The sequence below is a fragment of the Balaenoptera acutorostrata genome, chromosome 3 (genome assembly GCF_949987535.1).
Source record: "Balaenoptera acutorostrata chromosome 3, mBalAcu1.1, whole genome shotgun sequence".
Classification (NCBI taxonomy): domain Eukaryota; kingdom Metazoa; phylum Chordata; class Mammalia; order Artiodactyla; family Balaenopteridae; genus Balaenoptera; species Balaenoptera acutorostrata.
In genome coordinates, this window is record NC_080066.1 from 3,444,070 (window position 1) to 3,450,504 (window position 6,435).

Genomic DNA, 6,435 nt, shown 5'->3' on the forward strand with positions numbered 1-6,435 from the left:
GTTCTTACCATACATCTTAGCAACCTCAGCATACGATTTTTTTGCTTTCCTTATTAAGCGGAGAACTTTCGCCTTTTCACTTAAGGGAGCGCCTTACAGCTGCTCATTGGCCCACCTGAATTGCCGGCGTCACTCCTCTTGTGCTTTGGGGCCAATATTAAGTACAATTAGGGTCACTTAAACACAAGCACTGCGGTACCACAACGGTGTATCTGACAACCGAGTGGCTACGAGGTGACCAACAGGCGGGATGTGGTGGACAAAGGGGTGATGCATGTCCTGGGAAGATTTCATCCCGCTACTGAGAATGGCATGCAATTTAAAACTTATTGTTTATTTCTGGAACTTTCCGTTTAATATTTTCAGACTGTGATTGACTGCAGGTAATTGAAACCACGGATCAGGGGAAGAACGACTGAACTGTGTTTTAGTATTTGCATATTAAATTAGTATTTGCATATTAAAAAGGGTAAGTAGAATTCGAAAAGATACATGCACCCCAATGTTCATAGCAGCACTATTCACAATAGCCAAGACATGGAAACGACCTAAATGTCCATCAACAGAGGAATGGATAAAAAAGATGTGGTTCATATATACAATGGAATACTACTCAGCCATAAAAAAGAACGAAATCATGCCATTTGCAGCAACATGGATGGACCTAGAGATTATCGTACTAAGCGAAGTCAGTCAGAAAGAGAAAGAAAGAAAAACCCCATATGATATCACTTATATGTGAAATCTAAAATACGACACAAATGAACTTATCTACAAAACAGAAACAGACTCACAGACATAGAGAACAGACTTGTGGTTGCCAAAGAGGAGGGGGGTAGGCGAGGGATGGATTGGGAGTTTGGGGTTAGCAGATGCAAACTACAGAATGGATAAACAACAAGGTCCTCCTGTATAGCACCTGTGCGATTCAACATTCTATGATAAACCATAATGGAAAAGAATACAAAAAGAATATATATATATATATATGTATAACTGAGTCACTTTGCCGTACAGAAGAAATTAGCACAATATTGTAAATCAACTATACGTCAATAAAATTTTTTAAAAGGGTAAGTAGAAAAATAAAAAACCAAAAGAAGAAAAAAAGTGTAAGTAGAAAAACTCTTTTTTGGACACTTAAAACTTTTTTCATTTTTAGTGACCTGTATTGCCTTCTTTAGAAACACTCGTGATATTGGTCAGCAGCTCTTAGGTGAGATCCTGGCAGCACTGGGGGTGCTTCCTCCTTCTGTTTCCTAAGTGCTCTGTAGTGTGGTTACGGTCAGTCCGGGACATGACTGCACACACACGTGCATGTGAGCACGTGTCGAGCAGCGTCCTCACGTTCTGTGTCCCGTCCTCACCCACCGTCGGGGAGAGGAAGTGGGAGGGGAAGGGAGGGGAGCATCTGGACTTAGCGAAGGCTGGTCGCTCCTTTGGGAGGGTCGTCCGGGGAGCCATGGTCAGGGGCCCCTGTGTCCCCAGGTAGCCTCCTTGTGCCCCTTGGGGATCCTGCCTGGGCTGACGTCCCCTAGACTGGAATTTTCTCCCTGTAGAGACAGCTTTGAGGCCGACACAGGACCTAACCCCCCAGTAGGAAGCACTCCAAGTCCACAGACACTGCTGGGACCATGGCAGGCAAGTCCTGATCTCCTGTGGCCCTCAAGGGTCCACTAGAGGCTCCTGCGGGCCCTGACTGGGCAGGGAGAAGCGGGGTCTTCTGAGGGCGGCGCTCTGCGTGCTGGCTGACCCCGCTGGCTGAGTCTCTGGGCTCTGGAATTTTCCTACTCACTTGGACACACTGCCTGGGAGGCCCCGGAGGCCGAGCCAGCTCCCAGAAGCTCCCTGGGTGCAGGCGGTCCCGGGGGCACGGGGTGGGCGGGGAGAGCTCTCACCCCGTCGCCTCTGCGTGGGCTGGCAGTTCTGGAAGGGACCAAGGGGATTCCAGCCTCTAGGTCCTGCCTCGAGGTCCAGACCCATCACGGAGCCAAGGGTTTGGCTCAGCGGTACTGGGCCTGAGGCCCTGGGGCCCTGGCTACCTCCTCTCCCCTCCCCCTCCCCCCTCCCGCGGGGACTCTCGGCGGCTCCCACACGGGGTCCCTGCCCTTGCTTCCACTGCCATGTCTGCCTCCCGCTCGGGCCCTTGTGTCTGGCGGATTATCAGCCCCTGACACCCTACTTCCCGCACTTGTTTTTGTACCAACACCGTGGGCTGGGGTCCCTGCTCCAGACCCGAGTTCATCCCTCCCCAGGGCAAGGCCTCCCTGGGGCGAGAAAGCATAAAATGGGGAAGAGGGGGGACATGGCACGAGGAACAGAGAGAGGGCAGACGAAGAGAGGAAAATGATGTCGCATCCGTGGCGAGAAACACCCTTCCCGGCTCCGCACGTGCCTCCACGCACCGCTGCCCCCGGGAGTTGGACCGAAGTGAGGCCGCGGGCAGAGGGGCAGCGGGGAAAACGGCCTCCGCGGCGCGTGCCCTGTGTCCGAGGCCCACGGTGGCCCACGCGGGCGCGAGCACCTGCCGCGGGAGGGCGAGGAGGGACCGGCCGCCACGCCCGTGCCCGCGGCTGCGGAGGCCGGATCCTGGAGCCCCGCCGTGCGGCGTCTCCCCGCGCACCGGAGCTGCGCTCGCGTTCCAGATGCGTGCCGCCGCAGCTGCTTGAAACCCCCTGGGGCCTGGGGACGGACGACGCCCGCCGGCTGGGCTAAGGGCCCGCTGGAGCCAGGCGCGAGCTGTGCGTGGTCCGCGGGCCCGGCCGGCCGTCACCGCAGCCCGACTCCCGAGGGGCCGCCGGCTCTCCCACAAGAGTGTTTACATTGGAACGTGGCTGTGAAACTTCCAGAAAAAAGAGGGGTGGCAGGACTCACGCCATTGGGCAGCTGGGCCGCCGGGCCCGGGGAAGAGGCGCCCGGCCGCGAGCTGAGCCAGGAGGAAATGCCCCCCGAGGAGGGGCACCCCGAGGAGATGCCGGGGACAGGGGACAGTCCCCGAGGCCGGAGCAGTCCGCCCTCCGTGGGGAGAGAGGACGACGGTCACCGAAACGGCTCCATGGGCCTGTCCCAGTGGGTGTCCGCGGGGCCTCACCCTCCCACCGCCGGAAGTCACGTGAATTCAGCCAAAGGCACCTGCTGACAGCGACCTGTTTTCTCATTTGTGCCTCACAGCTGAGATGCCTTTGCCCAGCCTGGGCCAGGCTGGCGGGGGAGTCGGGGGGAGGCCCCGAACAGAGAGAGGAGCATTTGGGGGGCCCCAAAGCCACAGAGGCCCCCGGAACCCTCAGCTGCCGCAGCTGACGAGCTTGGCTAAAGAAGGCCCGAGCACCTGTTTAATCTCGAGAGGAAGACTGCAAGCGGGGCTGTTGGCTCTAACACGCCCCATTAAATATTCCTGAAATCCAAATGCAGAAGGAAAAAAATAAACCACTTTGAAGTTCCAGGCGACGGGTGAGTTGGGATGGGGGAGGGTCCAGGTACGGCTGGCGGGCTGGGCTGCGTGGGACGCGGCCGGGCGAGGCTCCACGGCCGGGTGGGCGTGCCACGCCGCCGCTACCCCGCCCGCTGACTGGGTGTATCTGGGCATCAGTTGGTCCGTGGATCTGCAGGAAGTGGGGGGAGAAAGGTGGTGTCTCGGGGTGCAGCTGCGCCTACCTGGGCGGGGAAGAAGAGCCGGGAGCCAGGGTCGGTCTGGGTGGGTTGACCTCCTGAGAGCTCAGGCCTCAGGAGGGTCTCTGGAAAAGCAAACGGGCACCTGGGCACGGTGCGCCCTGCTCTGAACGCTCCTCACAACAAACCTGCGATGTGGGCATCATCATCGCCCCCCTATTACAGGTGAGAAAACCGAGGCACAGAGAGAGAGGTGGCTTTCCCAAGATACCCGGCAAGGAAGTGGTGAGGCCAGGATCTGAACCCACAGTCTGGCTCCACAGCCCGGGCTCTGAACCAGCACCCTCCACTGTCTCTCCAACTGCATTTGAAAACCAACTATTCTGCCCAGGAGGCATCTGGCATGTCACGCCCTGCCCACCCTGGCTCTCCCCGCCTGCAAGTCTCCCCACAGTCTGTGACTGGCTGTCTCTTGGGGTCGGAGCCCTTCTGCCCACCTGGACACCCGTGCCCAGCCCGGGGCCTGCTTCCTGTGTTTCTCCCCACCTCCGGAGGCAACAGAGTTTCACAAAGCTTGATGGCCATTAAAAACGAACGCAGGGAAGGGATCCAGGGCCTGCCACTGGCCCCGGCCAGGATTTACCGCGATTCATGAATGCCCGAGGCCTTCATTTCTTTGAGGGACTGTGAAGGCAGTGTCAGGGCCCTGTCGCCCCCGAGAGGGAGGAAGAGGGGCTGGGGGCTGAGGTGGCGGTGACGGCCCCTCTTACCTCCCTGGGAACCTGCCGCCATCCCCACACGTCCTTGAAGCTGTCTTTCTCTCCCTGAGGCCCGAGCTGATCTCCTCTCGTTGGAACCCCGGGACAAAGCCTGCTTGACCCAAACTCACTCTCAGCATCTGCTGAAAACATCCAGATTACCGAACTCTCTGCAATACGGCCTCCCTTTCTCCAAGTGACTCATCCAGCCTCCTCGTTGTTACCAAGAATATCTTTCCAGAACACAAGTCAGATTAAGTCTCTCTCCTGATTAAAACGATTTAGAATCTGATGGGGGCAGCTGCCCATGGGATACAACCCCAGTGGCTTAGGATGTCACACGAGGCTCTCTGCAGTCTGGCCCAGCCTACTGCCTACTTGAGCCAGCTGGGGCAGAGGCCATTATTGCGTCCAGGCATTGGGTAAGCTGCTTTCCCAGCCCAGTGACCCCTCAGACTGGTATACAGCTCCTATTCATTCCTCAAAGCCCCACTCAATTATCTCCTTCCAGGGCTATCCTCAACCACCTCTCTCCAGGGGCAAAAACCAAAAAACAACAACAAGAATGAGAACAACAAAGCAACATAACCTTTGGCACGTACCTCTATCACATCCCCTCGTATCCATGTCCTCCCCACTATATGTGTCATGTCTCCCCACTGTAATCAGCTGCTTAAGAGGAGGTGGCTTCATCTTTGTATTTCCAGCACCCAGTCCCAACAGTGCTGTTCCAGTGCAAGTATTTGGGAGAGAGAAGCATATTGAGCCAATAATATCCATTAACCCAACAGTGTGCATGTGCCTCCTTAGTTAACTCTAGCGGAGAAAAAGCCTTTTGAGAGACTGACCGCCGCACGTGACACCGAGTTCTGACGTGACAGGAAGGAGACCTACACTGTGGGAGAGGCTCACCCAAGGAGGCCAGAGAGGCAGGCATGGGGTTTGGGGCCTTCAGGGACTGGGCAAGCTCAAGGGCTTTGCAGATGGGTGAAAACCAAGCTTTCTCAGCCCTGTGGCTTTCCCCAGGCCAACCCTGCCCAGAGGAACTCATTCTGCCTCTTGACTCACCTACCCTAGACTCTCCCCCTGAGGCTCAGTTCTGGTCCCTGGTGGCCCCCTCCTGCCGAGCAGAAAGCAGCCTCTGGGCGCCTGCTCGGTCCATCACAGGTAAGTGTAGACCATCCCCACCTCCATCCTCCTCTGGGGACAGCGTCTTCCCCTCCCTGCCGCCTTCACCCCAGATCCCGCTGGTCTGCCCAGCTGGACGCACTGTGGGACCCCAGGAAATACAGGTGCTGGAGCCAAATCAATCTGAGTCTAAATTCTGACACAGCCAAGTCTCAGTGTCCTCATCTGCAAAGAGGTGGGAACCAACTCTCCCTCAGGGTAAGTCTGGGAAACAGAGATAACGCATGCACAGTCTCCATGAGCAAACAGTAGGCACTTAATACATGGTAGCTCTGGGGTGCAATGGCCCCCTTGCTTTTTCCTTCATGTTGATAAACACAGTTGACTATGATGGGCTCGTGGACCCTTGCCCAGTAGCAGCTCATAAGTAGTAGCTCGTGACAGGTACATCGGGTCACCTGTAAGCCGCAGTACCTATGGTGTGACACGCAGGATGGGGAGCAGGGCAGGGTCCAACACCACTTTTGTAAGAAACAATAAAGTTCCATTATGGAGAACAGTATGGAGGTTCCTTTAAAAACTAAAAGTAGAGCTACTATATGATCCTGCAGTCCCACTCCTGGGCATATATCCAGAGAAAACCATAATTCGAAGAGATACATGCACCCCTATGTTCATAGCAGCACTATGCACAATAGCCAAGACATGGAAGCAACCTAAGTGTCCATCAACAGATGAATGGATAAAGAAGATATGGTACATACATAAATGGAATATTACTCAGCCATAAAAAAGAATGCAGTAATGCCATTTGCAGCAACATGGATGGACTTAGAGATTATCATACTAAGTGAAGTAACTCAGACAGGGAAAGACAAATATCATATGATATCACTTATATGTGGAATCTAAAAAAATGATACAAATAAACTTATTTACG